Raw genomic sequence first — 21,657 nt, forward strand, 5'->3', positions numbered from 1 at the left:
GGGAGCGTGTGTAAAGCGACGGGATTAAGGGAGCGTGTGTAAAGAGACGAGGATTAAGGGAGCGTGTGTAAAGAGACAGATTAAGGGAGCGTGTGTAAAGAGACGGATTAAGGGAGCGTGTGAAAAGAGACGGATTAAGGGAGCGTGTGTAAAGCGACGGGATTAAGGGAGCGTGTGTAAAGAGACAAGGATTAAGGGAGCGTGTGTAAAGAGACGGATTAAGGGAGCGTGTGTAAAGCGACGGGATTAAGGGAGCGTGTGTAAAGAGACGAGGATTAAGGGAGCGTGAGTAAAGAGACAGGGATTAAGGGAGCGTGAGTAAAGAGATGAGGATTAAGGGAGTGTGTGTAAAGAGACAGGGATTAAGGGAGCGTGTGTAAAGAGAGGGGATGAAGGGAGCGTGTGTAAAAAGACAGGGATTAAGGGAGCGTTTGTAAAGAGCGGGCATTAAGGGAGCGTGTGTAAAGTGCGGGGGCTAAGTGAGCGTGTGTAAAGAGCGGGGATTAAGGGAGCGTGTGTAAAGAGAGATGGGATTAAGGGAGCGTGTGTAAAGAGAGAATATTAAGGGAGCGTGTGTAAAGAGCAGATATTAAAAGAGTGCGTGTAAAGTGTGGGATTAAGGGAGCGCGTGTAAAGAGATGGGGATTAAGGGAGCGTGTGTAAAGAGACGGGGATTAAGGGAGCGTGTGCAAAGAGAGGGTATTAAGGGAGCGTGTGTAAAGAGATGGGGATTAAGGAAGCGTGTATAAAGAGACGGGATTAAGGGAGCGTGTGTAAAGAGATGGGCATTAAGGGAGCGTGTGTAAAGAGATGGAGATTAAGGGAGCGTGTGTAAAGAGCGGGGATTAAGGGAGCGTGTGTAAAGAGACGGGATTAAGGGAGCGTGTGTAAAGAGACGGGATTAAGGAAGCGTGTATAAAGAGACGGGATTAAGGGAGCGTGTGTAAAGAGAGGGTATTAAGGGAGCGTGTGTAAATAGATGGGGATTAAGGGAGCGCGTGTAAAGAGAGGGTATTAAGGGAGCGTGTGTAGAGAGACGGGGATTAAGGGAGCTTCTGTAAAGGGAGGCGGATTAAGGGAGCGTGTGTAAAGAGACAGGATGAAGGGAGCGTGTGTAAAGAGACAGGGATGAAGGGAGCGTGTGCAAAGAGACGGGGGATTAAGGGAGCGTGTGTAAAGAGACAGGATTAAGGGAGCGTGTGTAAGGAGACGGGATTAAGGGAGCGTGTGTAAAGAGATGGGGATTAAGGGAGCGTGTGTAAAGAGAGGGTATTAAGGGAGCGTGTGTAAAGAGATGGGGATTAAGGAAGCGTGTATAAAGAGACGGGATTAAGGGAGCGTGTGTAAAGAGATGGGCATTAAGGGAGCGTGTGTAAAGAGTTGGGGATTAAGGGAGCGTGTGTAAAGAGATGGGGATTAAGGGAGCGTGTGTAAAGAGCGGGGATTAAGGAAGCGTGTATAAAGAGACGGGATTAAGGGAGCGTGTGTAAAGAGATGGGATTAAGGAAGCGTGTATAAAGAGACGGGATTAAGGGAGCGTGTGTAAAGAGAGGGTATTAAGGGAGCGTGTGTAAATAGATGGGGATTAAGGGAGCGCGTGTAAAGAGAGGGTATTAAGGGAGCGTGTGTAAAGAGACAGGGATGAAGGGAGCGTGTGCAAAGAGACGGGGATTAAGGGAGCGTGTGTAAAGAGACAGGATTAAGGGTGCGTGTGTAAGGAGACGGGATTAAGGGAGCGTGTGTAAAGAGATGGGGATTAAGGGAGCGTGTGTAAAGAGAGGGTATTAAGGGAGCGTGTGTAAAGAGATGGGGATTAAGGAAGCGTGTATAAAGAGACGGGATTAAGGGAGCGTGTGTAAAGAGATGGGCATTAAGGGAGCGTGTGTAAAAAGTTGGGGATTAAGGGAGCGTGTGTAAAGAGATGGGGATTAAGGGAGCGTGTGTAAAGAGCGGGGATTAAGGAAGCGTGTATAAAGAGACGGGATTAAGGGAGCGTGTGTAAAGAGATGGGATTAAGGAAGCGTGTATAAAGAGACGGGATTAAGGGAGCGTGTATAAAGAGACAGGGATTAAGGGAACGTGTGTAAAGAGACGGGTATGAAGGGAGCGTGTGTAAAGAGGGGGGATTAAGGGAGCGTGTGTAAATAGACGGCGATTAAGGGAGCGTGTGCAGAGAGACGGGGATTAAGGGAGAATGTGTAAAGAGACGGGGATTAAGGGAGCGTGTGTAGAGAGAGGCGGATTAAGGGAACGTGTGTAAAGGGAGGCGGATTAAGGGAGCGTGTGTAAATAGACGGGGATTAAGGGACCGTGTGTAGAGAGAGGCAGATTAAAGGAACGTGTGTAAAGGGAGGCGGATTCAGGGAGCGTGTGTAAAGAGACGGGGATTAAGGGAGCTTGTATAAAGAAATGGGATTAAGGAAGCGTGTGTAAAGAGACGGGGATTAAGGGAGCTTGTATAAAGAGATGGGATTAAAGGAGCGTGTGTAAAGAGACGGGGATTAAGGGAGCGTGTGTAAAGAGACGGGGATTAAGGGAGCGTGTGTAAATTGCGGGGATTAAGGGAGCGTGTGTAAAGAGACGGGATTAAGTGAGCGTGTGTGAAGAGCCGTGATTAAGGGAGCATTTGTAAAGGGACGGGGATTAAGCGAGCGTGTGTAAAGAGTGGAGATTAAGGGAGCGTGTGTAAAGAGAGGGGATTAACGGAGCGTGTGTAAAGGGATGGGATTAAGGGAGCGTATGTAAAGAGACGGGGATTAAGGGAGCATGTGTCAAGAGACGGGGATTAAGGGAGCGTGAGTAAAGAGTGGGCATTAAGGGAGTGTGTGTAAAGAGATGGGGCTTAAGGGAGCGGGTGTAAAGAGACGGGGATTAAGGGAGCGCATGTAAAGAGATGGGGATTAAGGGAGCGTGTGTAAAGAGCGGGGATTAAGGGAGCGTGTGTAGAGAGAGGAGATGAAGGGAGCGTGTGTAAAAAGACAGGATTAAGGGAGCATGTCGAGCGAGAGAATATTAAGGGAGCGTGTGTAAAGAGCGGGGTTTAAGGAAGCGTATGTAAAGAGTGGGGATTAAGGGAGCATGTGTAAAGAGATGGGATTCAGGGAGCGTGTGTAAAGTGTGATGGGATTAAGGGAGTGTAAGTAAAGAGCGGGGATTAAGGGAGCGTGTGTAAAGAGACGGGGATTAAGGGAGCGTGTGTAGAGAGACAGGGATGAAGGGAGCGTGTGTAAACAGCGGGGATTAAGGGAGCGTGTGTAAAGAGACGGGATTAAGGGAGCATGTGCAGAGAGACGGGGATTAAGGGAGAATGTGTAAAGAGACGGGGATTAAGGGAGCGTGTGTAGAGAGACGGGGATTAAGGGAGAATGTGTAGAGAGACAGGGATGAAGGGAGCGTATGTAAAGAGACAGGGATGAAGGGAGCGTGTGTAAAGAGACGGGGATTAAGGGAGCGTGTGTAGAGAGACAGGGATGAAGGGAGCGTGTGTAAACAGCGGGGATTAAGGGAGCGTGTGTAAAGAGACGGGATTAAGGGAGCATGTGCAGAGAGACGGGGATTAAGGGAGAATGTGTAAAGAGACGGGGATTAAGGGAGCGTGTGTAGAGAGACGGGGATTAAGGGAGAATGTGTAAAGAGACGGGGATTAAGGGAGCTTGTATAAAGAAATGGGATTAAGGGAGCGAGTGTAAAGAGACGGGGATTAAGGGAGCGTGTGTAAATTGCGGGGATTAAGGGAGCGTGTGTAAAGAGACGGGATTAAGTGAGCGTGTGTGAAGAGCCGTGATTAAGGGAGCATTTGTAAAGGGACGGGGATTAAGCGAGCGTGTGTAAAGAGTGGAGATTAAGGGAGTGTGTATAATGAGCGGAGATTAAGGGAGCGTGTGTAAAGAGAGGGGATTAACGGAGCGTGTGTAAAGGGATGGGATTAAGGGAGCGTATGTAAAGAGACGGGGATTAAGGGAGCATGTGTCAAGAGACGGGGATTAAGGGAGCGTGAGTAAAGAGTGGGCATTAAGGGAGTGTGTGTAAAGAGATGGGGCTTAAGGGAGCGTGTGTAAATAGACGGGGATTAAGGGAGCATGTGTCAAGAGACGGGGATTAAGGGAGCGTGAGTAAAGAGTGGGCATTAAGGGAGTGTGTGTAAAGAGATGGGGCTTAAGGGAGCGGGTGTAAAGAGACGGGGATTAAGGGAGCGCATGTAAAGAGATGGGGATTAAGGGAGCGTGTGTAAAGAGCGGGGATTAAGGGAGCGTGTGTAGAGAGAGGAGATGAAGGGAGCGTGTGTAAAAAGACAGGATTAAGGGAGCATGTCGAGCGAGAGAATATTAAGGGAGCGTGTGTAAAGAGCGGGGTTTAAGGAAGCGTATGTAAAGAGTGGGGATTAAGGGAGCATGTGTAAAGAGATGGGATTCAGGGAGCGTGTGTAAAGTGTGATGGGATTAAGGGAGTGTAAGTAAAGAGCGGGGATTAAGGGAGCGTGTGTAAAGAGAGATGGGATTAAGGGAGCGTGTGTAAAGAGACGGGGATTAAGGGAGCGTGTGTAGAGAGACAGGGATGAAGGGAGCGTGTGTAAACAGCGGGGATTAAGGGAGCGTGTGTAAAGAGACGGGATTAAGGGAGCATGTGCAGAGAGACGGGGATTAAGGGAGAATGTGTAAAGAGACGGGGATTAAGGGAGCGTGTGTAGAGAGACGGGGATTAAGGGAGAATGTGTAGAGAGACAGGGATGAAGGGAGCGTATGTAAAGAGACAGGGATGAAGGGAGCGTATGTAAAGAGACAGGGATTAAGGGAGCGTGTGTAGAGAGACAGGGATGAAGGGAGCGTGTGTAAACAGCGGGGATTAAGGGAGCGTGTGTAAAGAGACGGGATTAAGGGAGCATGTGCAGAGAGACGGGGATTAAGGGAGAATGTGTAAAGAGACGGGGATTAAGGGAGCGTGTGTAGAGAGACGGGGATTAAGGGAGAATGTGTAAAGAGACGGGGATTAAGGGAGCGTGTGTAGAGAGAGGCGGATTAAGGGAACGTGTGTAAAGGGAGGCGGATTAAGGGAGCTTGTATAAAGAGATGGGATTAAGGGAGCGTGTGTAAAGAGACGGGGATTAAGGGAGCGTGTGTAAAGAGGTGGGGATTAAGGGAGCATGTGTAAATAGACGGGGATTAAGGGACCGTGTGTAGAGAGAGGCAGATTAAAGGAACGTGTGTAAAGGGAGGCGGATTAAGGGAGCGTGTGTAAAGAGACGGGGATTAAGGGAGCTTGTATAAAGAGATGGGATTAAGGGAGCGTGTGTAAACAGACGGGGATTAAGGGAGCTTGTATAAAGAAATGGGATTAAGGGAGCGTGTGTAAAGAGACGGGGATTAAGGAAGCGTGTGTAAAGAGACGGGGATTAAGGGAGCGTGTGTAAAGTGCGGGGATTAAGGGAGCGTGTGTAAAGAGACGGGATTAAGGGAGCGTGTGTGAAGAGCCGTGATTAAGGGAGCGTTTGTAAAGGGACGGGGATTAAGCGAGCGTGTGTAAAGAGTGGAGATTAAGGGAGCGTGTGTAAAGAGAGGGGATTAACGGAGCGTGTGTAAAGGGATGGCATTAAGGGAGCGTATGTAAAGAGACGGGGATTAAGGGAGCATGTGTCTAGAGACGGGGATTAAGGGAGCATGAGTAAAGAGTGGGCATTAAGGGAGTGTGTGTAAAGAGATGGGGCTTAAGGGAGCGGGTGTAAAGAGACGGGGATTAAGGGAGCGCATGTAAAGAGATGGGGATTAAGGGAGCGTGTGTAAAGAGCGGGGATTAAGGGAGCGTGTGTAGAGAGAGGAGATGAAGGGAGCGTGTGTAAAAAGACAGGATTAAGGGAGCATGTCGAGCGAGAGAATATTAAGGGAGCGTGTGTAAAGAGCGGGGTTTAAGGAAGCGTATGTAAAGAGTGGGGATTAAGGGAGCATGTGTAAAGAGATGGGATTCAGGGAGCGTGTGTAAAGTGTGATGGGATTAAGGGAGTGTGAGTAAAGAGCGGGGATTAAGGGAGCGTGTGTAAAGAGAGATGGGATTAAGGGAGCGTGTGTAAAGAGTGGGATTTAGGGAGCATGTGTAAAGAGGCAGGATTAAGGGAGCGTGTGTAAAGAGACAGGGATTAAGTGAGTGTGTGTAAAGAGATGGGGATTAAGGGAGCGTGTGTGAAGAGAGAATATTAAGGGAGCGTGTGTAAAGAGCAGATATTAAGGGAGTGCGTGTAAAGTGTGGGATTAAGGGAGCGTGTGTAAAGAGTGGGGATTAAGGGAGCGTGTGTAAAGAGATGGGCATGAAGGGAGCGTGTGTAAAGAGATGGGGATTAAGGGAGCGTGTGTAAAGAGATGGGGATTAAGGGAGCGTGCTTAAAGAGCGGGGATTAAGGAAGCGTGTATAAAGAGACGGGATTAAGGGAGCGTGTGTAAAGAGACGGGATTAAGGGAGCGTGTGTAAAGAGAGAATATTAAGGGAGCGTGTGTAAAGAGCAGATATTAAGGGAACGCGTGTAAAGTGTGGGATTAAGGGAGCGTGTGTAAACGGACGAGGATTAAGGGAGCGTGTGTAAAGAGCGGGGATTAAGGGAGCGTGTGTAAAGAGACGGATTAAGGGAGCGTGTGTAAAGAGATGGGATTAAGGGAGCGTGTGTAGAAAGACGGGGATTAAGGGAGCGTGAGTAAAGAGACAGGGATTAAGGGAGCGTGAGTAAAGAGATGAGGATTAAGGGAGTGTGTGTAAAGAGACAGGGATTAAGGGAGCGTTTGTAAAGAGCGGGCATTAAGTGAGCGTGTGTAAAGAGCGGGGGCTAAGTGAGCGTGTGTAAAGAGCGGGGATTAAGGGAGCGTGTGTAAAGAGAGATGGGATTAAGGGAGCATGTGTAAAGAGCGGGGATTAAGGAAGCGTGTGTAAAGAGACAGGGATTAATGGAACGTGTGTAAAGAGACGGGGATTAAGGGAGCGTGTGTAAAGTGCGGGGATTAAGGGAGCGTGTGTAAAGAGACGGGATTAAGGGAGCGTGTGTGAAGAGCCGTGATTAAGGGAGCGTTTGTAAAGGGACGGGGATTAAGCGAGCGTGTGTAAAGAGTGGAGATTAAGGGAGCGTGTGTAAAGAGAGGGGATTAACGGAGCGTGTGTAAAGGGATGGGATTAAGGGAGCGTATGTAAAGAGACGGGGATTAAGGGAGCATGTGTCAAGAGACGGGGATTAAGGGAGCATGAGTAAAGAGTGGGCATTAAGGGAGTGGGTGTAAAGAGATGGGGCTTAAGGGAGCGGGTGTAAAGAGATGGGGATTAAGGGAGCGTGTGTAAAGAGCGGGGATTAAGGGAGCGTGTGTAGAGAGAGGGGATGAAGGGAGCGTGTGTAAAAAGACAGGATTAAGGGAGCGTGTCGAGCGAGAGAATATTAAGGGAGCGTGTTTAAAGAGCGGGGATTAAGGAAGCGTGTGTAAAGAGACAGGGATTAATGGAACGTGTGTAAAGAGACGGGGATTAAGGGAGCGTGTGTAAAGTGCGGGGATTAAGGGAGCGTGTGTAAAGAGACGGGATTAAGTGAGCGTGTGTGAAGAGCCGTGATTAAGGGAGCATTTGTAAAGGGACGGGGATTAAGCGAGCGTGTGTAAAGAGTGGAGATTAAGGGAGCGTGTGTAAAGAGAGGGGATTAACGGAGCGTGTGTAAAGGGATGGGATTAAGGGAGCGTATGTAAAGAGACGGGGATTAAGGGAGCATGTGTCAAGAGACGGGGATTAAGGGAGCATGAGTAAAGAGTGGGCATTAAGGGAGTGTGTGTAAAGAGATGGGGCTTAAGGGAGCGGGTGTAAAGAGATGGGGATTAAGGGAGCGTGTGTAAAGAGCGGGGATTAAGGGAGCGTGTGTAGAGAGAGGGGATGAAGGGAGCGTGTGTAAAAAGACAGGATTAAGGGAGCGTGTCGAGCGAGAGAATATTAAGGGAGCGTGTGTAAAGAGCGGGGTTTAAGGAAGCGTATGTAAAGAGTGGGGATTAAGGTAGCATGTGTAAAGAGATGGGATTCAGGGAGCGTGTGTAAAGTGTGATGGGATTAAGGGAGTGTGAGTAAAGAGCGGGGATTAAGGGAGCGTGAGTAAAGAGAAATGCGATTAAGGGAGCGTGTTTAAAGAGTGGGGATTTAGGGAGCATGTGTAAAGAGGCAGGATTAAGGGAGCGTGTGTAAAGAGACAGGGATTAAGTGAGTATGTGTAAAGAGATGGGGATTAAGGGAGCGTGTGTAAAGAGAGAATATTAAGGGAGCGTGTGTAAAGAGCAGATATTAAGGGTGTGCGTGTAAAGTGTGAGATTAAGGGAGCGCGTGTAAAGAGATGGGGATTAAGGGAGCGTGTGTAAAGAGCGGGGATTAAGGGAGCGTGTGTAAAGAGAGGGTATTAAGGGAGCGTGTGTAAAGAGATGGGAATTAAGGAAGCGTGTATAAAGAGACGGGATTAAGGGAGCGTGTGTAAAGAGATGGGCATTAAGGGAGCGTGTGTAAAGAGATGGGGATTAAGGGAGCATGTGTAAAGAGATGGGTATTAAGGGAGCGTGTGTAAAGAGCAGGGATTAAGGAAGCGTGTGTAAATAGACGGCGATTATGGGAGAATGTGTAAAGGGACGGGGATTAAGGGAGCGTGTATAAAGAGACGGGATTAAGGGAGCGTGTGTAAAGAGACGGGGATTAAGGGAGCGTGTATAAAGAGACGGGATTAAGGGAGCATGTGTAAAGAGAGAATATTAAGGGAGCGTGTGTAAAGAGCAGATATTAAGGGAACGCGTGTAAAGTGTGGGATTAAGGGAGCGTGTGTAAACGGACGAGGATTAAGGGAGCGTGTGTAAAGAGCGGGGATTAAGGGAGCGTGTGTAAAGAGACGGGATTAAGGGAGCATGTGTAAAGAGACGGATTAAGGGAGCGTGTGTAAAGCGACGTGATTAAGGGAGCGTGTGTAAAGAGACGAGGATTAAGGGAGCGTGTGTAAAGAGACAGATTAAGGGAGCGTGTGTAAAGAGACGGATTAAGGGAGCGTGTGAAAAGAGACGGATTAAGGGAGCGTGTGTAAAGCGACGGGATTGAGGGAGCGTGTGTAAAGAGACGAGGATTAAGGGAGCGTGTGTAAAGAGACGGATTAAGGGAGCGTGTGTAAAGCGACGGGATTAAGGGAGCGTGTGTAAAGAGACGAGGATTAAGGGAGCGTGTGTAAAGAGACGGATTAAGGGAGCGTGTGTAAAGAGACGGATTAAGGGAGCGTGTGTAAAGCGACGGGATTAAGGGAGCGTGTGTAAAGAGACGAGGATTAAGGGAGCGTGTGTAAAGAGACAGATTAAGGGAGCGTGTGTAAAGAGACGGATTAAGGGAGCGTGTGAAAAGAGACGGATTAAGGGAGCGTGTGTAAAGCGACGGGATTAAGGGAGCATGTGTAAAGAGACGAGGATTAAGGGAGCGTGTGTAAAGAGACGGATTAAGGGAGCGTGTGTAAAGCGACGGGATTAAGGGAGCGTGTGTAAAGAGACGAGGATTAAGGGAGCGTGAGTAAAGAGACAGGGATTAAGGGAGCGTGAGTAAAGAGATGAGGATTAAGGGAGTGTGTGTAAAGAGACAGGGATTAAGGGAGCGTGTGTAAAGAGAGGGGATGAAGGGAGCGTGTGTAAAAAGACAGGGATTAAGGGAGCGTTTGTAAAGAGCGGGCATTAAGGGAGCGTGTGTAAAGTGCGGGGGCTAAGTGAGCGTGTGTAAAGAGCGGGGATTAAGGGAGCGTGTGTAAAGAGAGATGGGATTAAGGGAGCGTGTGTAAAGAGAGAATATTAAGGGAGCGTGTGTAAAGAGCAGATATTAAAAGAGTGCGTGTAAAGTGTGGGATTAAGGGAGCGCGTGTAAAGAGATGGGGATTAAGGGAGCGTGTGTAAAGAGACGGGGATTAAGGGAGCGTGTGCAAAGAGAGGGTATTAAGGGAGCGTGTGTAAAGAGATGGGGATTAAGGAAGCGTGTATAAAGAGACGGGATTAAGGGAGCGTGTGTAAAGAGATGGGCATTAAGGGAGCGTGTGTAAAGAGATGGAGATTAAGGGAGCGTGTGTAAAGAGATGGAGATTAAGGGAGCGTGTGTAAAGAGCGGGGATTAAGGGAGCGTGTGTAAAGAGACGGGATTAAGGGAGCGTGTGTAAAGAGACGGGATTAAGGAAGCGTGTATAAAGAGACGGGATTAAGGGAGCGTGTGTAAAGAGAGGGTATTAAGGGAGCGTGTGTAAATAGATGGGGATTAAGGGAGCGCGTGTAAAGAGAGGGTATTAAGGGAGCGTGTGTAGAGAGACGGGGATTAAGGGAGCTTCTGTAAAGGGAGGCGGATTAAGGGAGCGTGTGTAAAGAGACAGGGATGAAGGGAGCGTGTGTAAAGAGACAGGGATGAAGGGAGCGTGTGCAAAGAGACGGGGGATTAAGGGAGCGTGTGTAAAGAGACAGGATTAAGGGAGCGTGTGTAAGGAGACGGGATTAAGGGAGCGTGTGTAAAGAGATGGGGATTAAGGGAGCGTGTGTAAAGAGAGGGTATTAAGGGAGCGTGTGTAAAGAGATGGGGATTAAGGAAGCGTGTATAAAGAGACGGGATTAAGGGAGCGTGTGTAAAGAGATGGGCATTAAGGGAGCGTGTGTAAAGAGTTGGGGATTAAGGGAGCGTGTGTAAAGAGATGGGGATTAAGGGAGCGTGTGTAAAGAGCGGGGATTAAGGAAGCGTGTATAAAGAGACGGGATTAAGGGAGCGTGTGTAAAGAGATGGGATTAAGGAAGCGTGTATAAAGAGATGGGATTAAGGGAGCGTGTGTAAAGAGAGGGTATTAAGGGAGCGTGTGTAAATAGATGGGGATTAAGGGAGCGCGTGTAAAGAGAGGGTATTAAGGGAGCGTGTGTAAAGAGACAGGGATGAAGGGAGCGTGTGCAAAGAGACGGGGATTAAGGGAGCGTGTGTAAAGAGACAGGATTAAGGGAGCGTGTGTATGGAGACGGGATTAAGGGAGCGTGTGTAAAGAGATGGGGATTAAGGGAGCGTGTGTAAAGAGAGGGTATTAAGGGAGCGTGTGTAAAGAGATGGGGATTAAGGAAGCGTGTATAAAGAGACGGGATTAAGGGAGCGTGTGTAAAGAGATGGGCATTAAGGGAGCGTGTGTAAAGAGTTGGGGATTAAGGGAGCGTGTGTAAAGAGATGGGGATTAAGGGAGCGTGTGTAAAGAGCGGGGATTAAGGAAGCGTGTATAAAGAGACGGGATTAAGGGAGCGTGTGTAAAGAGATGGGATTAAGGAAGCGTGTATAAAGAGACGGGATTAAGGGAGCGTGTGTAAAGAGAGGGTATTAAGGGAGCGTGTGTAAATAGATGGGGATTAAGGGAGCGCATGTAAAGAGAGGGTATTAAGGGAGCGTGTGTAAAGAGGCGGTGATTAAGGGAGCGTGTGTAAAGAGACAGGGATGAAGGGAGCGTGTGTAAAGAGACGGGGATTAAGGGAGCGTGTGTAGAGAGACGGGGATTAAGGGAGCTTCTGTAAAGGGAGGCGGATTAAGGGAGCGTGTGTAAAGAGACAGGGATGAAGGGAGCGTGTGTAAAGAGACAGGGATGAAGGGAGCGTGTGCAAAGAGACGGGGATTAAGGGAGCGTGTGTAGAGAGAGACAGGGATGAAGGGAGCGTGTGTAAAGAGCGGGGATTAAGGGAGCGTGTGTAAAGAGATGGGATTAAGGGAGCATGTGTAAAGAGACAGGGATTAAGGAAGCGTGTATAAAGAGACAGGGATTAAGGGAACGTGTGTAAAGAGACGGGTATGAAGGGAGCGTGTGTAAAGAGGGGGGATTAAGGGAGCGTGTGTAAATAGACGGCGATTAAGGGAGCGTGTGCAGAGAGACGGGGATTAAGGGAGAATGTGTAAAGAGACGGGGATTAAGGGAGCGTGAGTAGAGAGAGGCGGATTAAGGGAACGTGTGTAAAGGGAGGCGGATTAAGGAAGCGTGTGTAAATAGACGGGGATTAAGGGACCGTGTGTAGAGAGAGGCAGATTAAAGGAACGTGTGTAAAGGGAGGCGGATTAAGGGAGCGTGTGTAAAGAGACGGGGATTAAGGGAGCTTGTATAAAGAAATGGGATTAAGGGAGCGTGTGTAAAAAGACGGGGATTAAGGGAGCTTGTATAAAGAGATGGGATTAAGGGAGCGTGTGTAAAGAGACGGGGATTAAGGGAGCGTGTGTAAAGAGACGGGGATTAAGGGAGCGTGTGTAAATTGCGGGGATTAAGGGAGCGTGTGTAAAGAGACGGGATTAAGTGAGCGTGTGTGAAGAGCCGTGATTAAGGGAGCGTTTGTAACGGGACGGGGATTAAGCGAGCGTGTGTAAAGAGTGGAGATTAAGGGAGTGTGTATAATGAGCGGAGATTAAGGGAGCGTGTGTAAAGAGAGGGGATTAACGGAGCGTGTGTAAAGGGATGGGATTAAGGGAGCGTATGTAAAGAGACGGGGATTAAGGGAGCATGTGTCAAGAGACGGGGATTAAGGGAGCGTGAGTAAAGAGTGGGCATTAAGGGAGTGTGTGTAAAGAGATGGGGCTTAAGGGAGCGGGTGTAAAGAGACGGGGATTAAGGGAGCGCATGTAAAGAGATGGGGATTAAGGGAGCGTGTGTAAAGAGCGGGGATTAAGGGAGCGTGTGTAGAGAGAGGAGATGAAGGGAGCGTGTGTAAAAAGACAGGATTAAGGGAGCATGTCGAGCGAGAGAATATTAAGGGAGCGTGTGTAAAGAGCGGGGTTTAAGGAAGCGTATGTAAAGAGTGGGGATTAAGGGAGCATGTGTAAAGAGATGGGATTCAGGGAGCGTGTGTAAAGTGTGATGGGATTAAGGGAGTGTGAGTAAAGAGCGGGGATTAAGGGAGCGTGTGTAAAGAGAGATGGGATTAAGGGAGCGTGTGTAAAGAGTGGGGATTTAGGGAGCATGTGTAAAGAGGCAGGATTAAGGGAGCGTGTGTAAAGAGATGGGGATTAAGGGAGCGTGTGTAAAGAGAGAATATTAAGGGAGCGTGTGTAAAGAGCAGATATTAAGGGAGTGCGTGTAAAGTGTGGGATTAAGGGAGCGCGTGTAAAGAGATGGGGATTAAGGGAGTGTGTGTAAAGAGCGGGGATTAAGGGAGCGTGTGTAAAGAGAGGGTATTAAGGGAGCGTGTGTAAAGAGATGGGGATTAAGGAAGCGTGTATAAAGAGACGGGATTAAGGGAGCGTGTGTAAAGAGATGGGGATTAAGGGAGCGTGTGTAAAGAGATGGGGATTAAGGGAGCGTGTGTAAAGAGATGGGGATTAAGGGAGCGTGTGTAAAGAGCGGGGATTAAGGAAGCGTGTATAAAGAGACGGGATTAAGGGAGCGTGTGTAAAGAGACGGGATTAAGGAAGCGTGTATAAAGAGACGGGATTAAGGGAGCGTGTGTAAAGAGAGGGTATTAAGGGAGCGTGTGTAAATAGATGGGGATTAAGGGAGCGCGTGTAAAGAGAGGGTATTAAGGGAGCGTGTGTAAAGAGACGGGGATTAAGGGAGCGTGTGTAAAGAGACAGGGATGAAGGGAGCGTGTGTAAAGAGACGGGGATTAAGGGAGCTTCTGTAAAGGTAGGCGGATTAAGGGAGCGTGTGTAAAGAGACAGGGATGAAGGGAGCGTGTGTAAAGAGACAGGGATGAAGGGAGCGTGTGTAAAGAGACGGGGATTAAGGGAGCGTGTGTAGAGAGACAGGGATGAAGGGAGCGTGTGTAAACAGCGGGGATTAAGGGAGCGTGTGTAAAGAGACGGGATTAAGGGAGCGTGTGCAGAGAGACGGGGATTAAGGGAGAATGTGTAAAGAGACGGGGATTAAGGGAGCGTGTGTAAAGAGCGGGGATTAAGGGAGCGTGTGTAGAGAGAGGGGATGAAGGGAGCGTGTGTAAAAAGACAGGATTAAGGGAGCGTGTCGAGCGAGAGAATATTAAGGGAGCGTATGTAAAGAGTGGGGATTAAGGGAGCATGTGTAAAGAGATGGGATTCAGGGAGTGTGTGTAAAGTGTGATGGGATTAAGGGAGTGTGAGTAAAGAGCGGGGATTAAGGGAGCGTGTGTAAAGAGAGATGGGATTAAGGGAGCGTGTGTAAAGAGTGGGGATTTAGGGAGCATGTGTAAAGAGGCAGGATTAAGGGAGCGTGTGTAAAGAGATGGGGATTAAGGGAGCGTGTGTAAAGAGAGAATATTAAGGGAGCGTGTGTAAAGAGCAGATATTAAGGGAGTGCGTGTAAAGTGTGGGATTAAGGGAGCGCGTGTAAAGAGATGGGGATTAAGGGAGTGTGTGTAAAGAGCGGGGATTAAGGGAGCGTGTGTAAAGAGAGGGTATTAAGGGAGCGTGTGTAAAGAGATGGGGATTAAGGAAGCGTGTATAAAGAGACGGGATTAAGGGAGCGTGTGTAAAGAGATGGGGATTAAGGGAGCGTGTGTAAAGAGATGGGGATTAAGGGAGCGTGTGTAAAGAGATGGGGATTAAGGGAGCGTGTGTAAAGAGCGGGGATTAAGGAAGCGTGTATAAAGAGACGGGATTAAGGGAGCGTGTGTAAAGAGACGGGATTAAGGAAGCGTGTATAAAGAGACGGGATTAAGGGAGCGTGTGTAAAGAGAGGGTATTAAGGGAGCGTGTGTAAATAGATGGGGATTAAGGGAGCGCGTGTAAAGAGAGGGTATTAAGGGAGCGTGTGTAAAGAGACGGGGATTAAGGGAGCGTGTGTAAAGAGACAGGGATGAAGGGAGCGTGTGTAAAGAGACGGGGATTAAGGGAGCTTCTGTAAAGGTAGGCGGATTAAGGGAGCGTGTGTAAAGAGACAGGGATGAAGGGAGCGTGTGTAAAGAGACAGGGATGAAGGGAGCGTGTGTAAAGAGACGGGGATTAAGGGAGCGTGTGTAGAGAGACAGGGATGAAGGGAGCGTGTGTAAACAGCGGGGATTAAGGGAGCGTGTGTAAAGAGACGGGATTAAGGGAGCGTGTGCAGAGAGACGGGGATTAAGGGAGAATGTGTAAAGAGACGGGGATTAAGGGAGCGTGTGTAAAGAGTGGGGATTAAGGGAGCGTGTGTAAAGAGACGGGATTAAGGGAGCGTGTGCAGAGAGACGGGGATTAAGGGAGAATGTGTAAAGAGACGGGGATTAAGGGAGCGTGTGTAAAGAGTGGGGATTAAGGGAGCGTGTGTAAAGAGATGAGGATTAAGGGAGCGTGAGTAAAGAGACAGGGATTAAGGGAGCGTGATTAAAGAGATGAGGATTAAGGGAGTGTGTGTAAAGAGACAGGGATTAAGTGAGCGTGTGTAAAGAGAGGGGATGAAGGGAGCATGTGTAAAAAGACAGGGATTAAGCGAGCGTTTGTAATGAGCGGGCATTAAGGGAGCGTGTGTAAAGAGCGGGGGCTAAGTGAGCGTGTGTAAAGAGCGGGGATTAAGGGAGCGTGTGTAAAGAGAGATGGGATTAAGGGAGCATGTGTAAAGAGCGGGGATTAAGGGAGCGTGTGTAAAGAGACAGGGATTAATGGAACGTGTGTAAAGAGCGGGGATTAAGGGAGCGTGTGTAAAGAGCGGGGATTAAGGGAGCGTGTGTAAAGAGACAGGGATTAATGGAACGTGTGTAAAGAGACAGGGATTAATGGAGCGTGTGTAAAGAGCGGGGATTAAGGGAGCGTGTGTAAAGAGACAGGGATTAATGGAACGTGTGTAAAGAGACAGGGATTAATGGAGCGTGTGTAAAGAGCGGGGATTAAGGGAGCGTGTGTAAAGAGACGGGGATTAAGGGAGCGTGTGTAAAGTGCGAGGATTAAGGGAGCGTGTGTAAAGAGACGGGATTAAGCGATCGTGTGTAAAGAGTGGAGATTAAGGGAGTGTGTATAAAGAGCAGAGATTAAGGGAGCGTGTGTATATAGATGGGGTTTAAGGGACCGTGTGTAGAGAGAGGCAGATTAAAGGAACGTGTGTAAAGAGACGGGGATTAAGGGAGCGTGTATAAAGAGACGGGGATTAAGGGAGCGTGTATAAAGAGACGGGATTAAGGGAGCGTGTGTAGAAAGACGGGGATTAAGGGAGCGTGAGTAAAGAGACAGGGATTAAGGGAGCGTGAGTAAAGAGATGAGGATTAAGGGAGTGTGTGTAAAGAGAGGGTATTAAGGGAGCGTGTGTAAAGAGACGGGGATTAAGGGAGCGTGTATAAAGAGACGGGATTAAGGGAGCGTGTGTAGAAAGACGGGGATTAAGGGAGCGTGAGTAAAGAGACAGGGATTAAGGGAGCGTGAGTAAAGAGATGAGGATTAAGGGAGTGTGTGTAAAGAGACAGGGCTTAAGGGAGCGTTTGTAAAGAGCGGGCATTAAGGGAGCGTGTGTAAAGAGCGGGGGCTAAGTGAGCGTGTGTAAAGAGCGGGGATTAAGGAAGCGTGTGTAAAGAGACAGGGATTAATGGAACGTGTGTAAAGAGACGGGGATTAAGGGAGCGTGTGTAAAGTGCGGGGATTAAGGGAGCGTGTGTAAAGAGACGGGATTAAGGGAGCGTGTGTGAAGCGCCATGATTAAGGGAGCGTTTGTAAAGGGACGGGGATTAAGCGAGCGTGTGTAAAGAGTGGAGATTAAGGGAGCGTGTGTAAAGAGAGGGGATTAACGGAGCGTGTGTAAAGGGATGGGATTAAGGGAGCGTATGTAAAGAGACGGGGATTAAGGGAGCATGTGTCAAGAGACGGGGATTAAGGGAGCATGAGTAAAGAGTGGGCATTAAGGGAGTGTGTGTAAAGAGATGGGGCTTAAGGGAGCGGGTGTAAAGAGATGGGGATTAAGGGAGCGTGTGTAAAGAGCGGGGATTAAGGGAGCGTGTGTAGAGAGAGGGGATGAAGGGAGCGTGTGTAAAAAGACAGGATTAAGGGAGCGTGTCGAGCGAGAGAATATTAAGGGAGCGTGTGTAAAGAGCGGGGTTTAAGGAAGCGTATGTAAAGAGTGGGGATTAAGGGAGCATGTGTAAAGAGATGGGATTCAGGGAGCGTGTGTAAAGTGTGATGGGATTAAGGGAGTGTGAGTAAAGAGCGGGGATTAAGGGAGCGTGTGTAAAGAGAGATGCGATTAAGGGAGCGTGTGTAAAGAGTGGGGATTTAGGGAGCATGTGTAAAGAGGCAGGATTAAGGGAGCGTGTGTAAAGAGACAGGGATTAAGTGAGTATGTGTAAAGAGATGGGGATTAAGGGAGCATGTGTAAAGAGAGAATATTAAGGGAGCGTGTGTAAATAGCAGATATTAAGGGAGTGCGTGTAAAGTGTGAGATTAAGGGAGCGCGTGTAAAGAGATGGGGATTAAGGGAGCGTGTGTAAAGAGCGGGGATTAAGGGAGCGTGTGTAAAGAGATGGGAATTAAGGAAGCGTGTGTAAAGAGACGGGATTAAGGGAGCGTGTGTAAAGAGATGGGCATTAAGGGAGCGTGTGTAAAGAGATGGGGATTAAGGGAGCGTGTGTAAAGAGATGGGTATTAAGGGAGCGTGTGTAAAGAGCGGGGATTAAGGAAGCGTGTATAAAGAGACGGGATTAAGGGAGCGTGTGTAAAGAGACGGGATTAAGGAAGCGTGTATAAAGAGACGGGATTCAGGGAGCGTGTGTAAATAGACGGCGATTTTGGGAGAATGTGTAAAGGGACGGGGATTAAGGGAGCGTGTGTAGAGAGAGGCGGATTAAGGGAGCTTGTATAAAGAGATGGGATTAAGGGAGCGTGTGTAAAGAGACGGGGATTAAGGGAGCGTGTATAAAGAGACGGGATTAAGGGAGCGTGTGTAAAGAGAGAATATTAAGGGAGCGGGTGTAAAGAGCAAATATTAAGGGAACGCGTGTAAAGTGTGGGATTAAGGGAGCGTGTGTAAACGGACGAGGATTAAGGGAGCGTGTGTAAAGAGCGGGGATTAAGGGAGCGTGCGTAAAGAGACGGGATTAAGGGAGCGTGTGTAAAGAGACGGATTAAGGGAGCGTGTGTAAAGCGACGGGATTAAGGGAGCGTGTGTAAAGAGACGAGGATTAAGGGAGCGTGTGTAAAGAGACAGATTAAGGGAGCGTGTGTAAAGCGACGGGATTAAGGGAGCGTGTGTAAAGAGACGAGGATTAAGGGAGCGTGAGTAAAGAGACAGGGATTAAGGGAGCGTGAGTAAAGATATGAGGATTAAGGGAGTGTGTGTAAAGAGATAGGGATTAAGGGAGCGTGTGTAAAGAGAGGGGATGAAGGGAGCGTGTGTAAAAAGACAGGGATTAAGGGAGCGTTTGTAAAGAGCGGGCATTAAGGGAGCGTGTGTAAAGTGCGGGGGCTAAGTGAGCGTGTGTAAAGAGCGGGGATTAAGGGAGCGTGTGTAAAGAGAGATGGGATTAAGGGAGCGTGTGTAAAGAGAGAATATTAAGGGAGCGTGTGTAAAGAGCAGATATTAAAAGAGTGCGTGTAAAGTGTGGGATTAAGGGAGCGCGTCTAAAGAGACGGGGATTAAGGGAGCGTGTGTGAAGAGATGGGCATTAAGGGAGCGTGTGTAAAGAGATGGGGATTAAGGGAGCGTGTGTAAAGAGATGGAGATTAAGGGAGCGTGTGTAAAGAGCGGGGATTAAGGGAGCGTGTGTAAAGAGACGGGATTAAGGGAGCGTGTGTAAAGAGACGGGATTAAGGAAGCGTGTATAAAGAGACGGGATTAAGGGAGCGTGTGTAAAGAGAGGGTATTAAGGGAGCGTGTGTAAATAGATGGGTATTAAGGGAGCGCGTGTAAAGAGAGGGTATTAAGGGAGCGTGTGTAAAGAGACGGGGATTAAGGGAGCGTGTGTAAAGAGACAGGGATGAAGGGAGCGTGTGTAAAGAGACGGGGATTAAGGGAGCGTGTGTAGAGAGACAGGGATGAAGGGAGCGTGTGTAAAGAGACAGGGATGAAGGGAGCGTGTGCAAAGAGACGGGGATTAAGGGAGCGTGTGTAAAGAGACAGGATTAAGGGAGCGTGTGTAAGGAGACGGGATTAAGGGAGCGTGTGTAAAGAGATGGGGATTAAGGGAGCGTGTGTAAAGAGAGGGTATTAAGGGAGCGTGTGTAAAGAGATGGGGATTAAGGAAGCGTGTATAAAGAGACGGGATTAAGGGAGCGTGTGTAAAGAGATGGGCATTAAGGGAGCGTGTGTAAAGAGATGGGGATTAAGGGAGCGTGTGTAAAGAGATGGGGATTAAGGAAGCGTGTATAAAGAGACGGGATTAAGGGAGCGTGTGTAAAGAGATGGGATTAAGGAAGCGTGTATAAAGAGACGGGATTAAGGGAGCGTGTGTAAAGAGAGGGTATTAAGGGAGCGTGTGTAAATAGATGGGGATTAAGGGAGCGCGTGTAAAGAGAGGGTATTAAGGGAGCGTGTGTAAAGAGACAGGGATGAAGGGAGCGTGTGTAAAGAGACGGGGATTAAGGGAGCGTGTGTAGAGAGACGGGGATTAAGGGAGCTTCTGTAAAGGGAGGCGGATTAAGGGAGCGTGTGTAAAGAGACAGGGATGAAGGGAGCGTGTGTAAAGAGACAGGGATGAAGGGAGCGTGTGCAAAGAGACGGGGATTAAGGGAGCGTGTGTAGAGAGAGACAGGGATGAAGGGAGCGTGTGTAAAGAGCGGGGATTAAGGGAGCGTGTGTAAAGAGACAGGGATTAAGGGAACGTGTGTAAAGGGATGGGGATTAAGTGAGTGTTTATAAAGAGACGGGGATTAAGGGAGCGTGTGTAAAGAGACAGGTATGAAGGGAGCGTGTGTAAAGAGGGGGGATTAAGGGAGCGTGTGTAAATTGTCGGCGATTAAGGGAGCGTGTGCAGAGAGACGGGGATTAAGGGAGAATGTGTAAAGAGACGGGGATTAAGGGAGCATGTGTAGAGAGAGGCGGATTAAGGGAACGTGTGTAAAGGGAGGCGGATTAAGGGAGCGTGTGTAATTAGACGGGGATTAAGGGACCGTGTGTAGAGAGAGGCAGATTAAAGGAACGTGTGTAAAGGGAGATGGATTAAGGGAGCGTGTGTAAAGAGACAGGGATTAAGGGAGCTTGTATAAAGAAATGGGATTAAGGGAGCGTGTGTAAAGAGACGGGGATTAAGGGAGCTTGTAAAAAGAGATGGGATTAAGGGAGCGTGTGTAAAGAGACGGGGATTAAGGGAGCGTGTGTAAAGAGACGGGGATTAAGGGAGCGTGTGTAAATTGCGGGGATTAAGGGAGCGTGTGTAAAGAGACAGGATTAAGTGAGCGTGTGTGAAGAGCCGTGATTAAGGGAGCGTTTGTAAAGGGACGGGGATTAAGTGAGCGTGTGTAAAGAGTGGAGATTAAGGGAGTGTGTATAATGAGCGGAGATTAAGGGAGCGTGTGTAAAGAGAGGGGAATAACGGAGCGTGTGTAAAGGGATGGGATTAAGGGAGCGTATGTAAAGAGACGGAGATTAAGGGAGCATGTGTCAAGAGACGGGGATTAAGGGAGCGTGAGTAAAGAGTGGGCATTAAGGGAGTGTGTGTAAAGAGATGGGGCTTAAGGGAGCGGGTGTAAAGAGACGGGGATTAAGGGAGCGCATGTAAAGAGATGGGGATTAAGGGAGCGTGTGTAAAGAGCGGGGATTAAGGGAGCGTGTGTTGAGAGAGGAGATGAAGGGAGCGTGTGTAAAAAGACAGGATTAAGGGAGCATGTCGAGCGAGAGAATATTAAGGGAGCGTGTGTAAAGAGCGGGGTTTAAGAAAGCGTATGTAAAGATTGGGGATTAAGGGAGCATGTGTAAAGAGATGGGATTAAGGGAGCGTGTGTAAAGAGCGGGGATTAAGGGAGCGTGTGTAAAGAGACGGGACTAAGGGAACATGTGTAAAGAGACAGGGATTAAGGGAGCGTGTGTAAAGCGACGGGATTAAGGGAGCGTGTGTAAAGAGACGAGGATTAAGGGAGCGTGAGTAAAGAGACAGGGATTAAGGGAGCTTGAGTAAAGAGATGAGGATTAAGGGAGTGTGTGTAAAGAGACAGGGATTAAGGGAGCGTGTGTAAAGAGAGGGGATGAAGGGAGCGTGTGTAAAAAGACAGGGATTAAGCGAGCGTTTGTCAGAGCGGGCATTAAGGGAGCGTGTGTAAAGAGCGGGGGCTAAGTGAGCGTGTGTAAAGAGCGGGGATTAAGGGAGCGTGTGTAAAGAGAGATGGGATTAAGGGAGCATGTGTAAAGAGCGGGGATTAAGGGAGCGTGTGTAAAGAGACAGGGATTAATGGAACGTGTGTAAAGAGCGGGGATTAAGGGAGCATGTGTAAAGAGCGGGGATTAAGGGAGCGTGTGTAAATTGACAGGGATTAATGGAACGTGTGTAAAGAGACAGGGATTAAGGGAGCGTGTGTAAAGAGCGGGGATTAAGGGAGCGTGTGTAAAGAGACAGGGATTAATGGAGCGTGTGTAAAGAGACGGGGATTAAGGGAGCGTGTGTAAAGTGCGAGGATTAAGGGAGCGTGTGTAAAGAGACGGGATTAAGCGAGCGTGTGTAAAGAGTGGAGATTAAGGGAGTGTGTATAAAGAGCAGAGATTAAGGGAGCGTGTGTAAAGAGACGGGATTAAGGAAGCGTGTATAAAGAGACGGGATTAAGGGAGCGTGTGTAAAGAGACGGGATTAAGCGAGCGTGTGTAAAGAG

The sequence above is a fragment of the Pristiophorus japonicus genome, unplaced genomic scaffold (genome assembly GCF_044704955.1).
Source record: "Pristiophorus japonicus isolate sPriJap1 unplaced genomic scaffold, sPriJap1.hap1 HAP1_SCAFFOLD_480, whole genome shotgun sequence".
Taxonomy (NCBI): Eukaryota; Metazoa; Chordata; class Chondrichthyes; family Pristiophoridae; genus Pristiophorus; species Pristiophorus japonicus.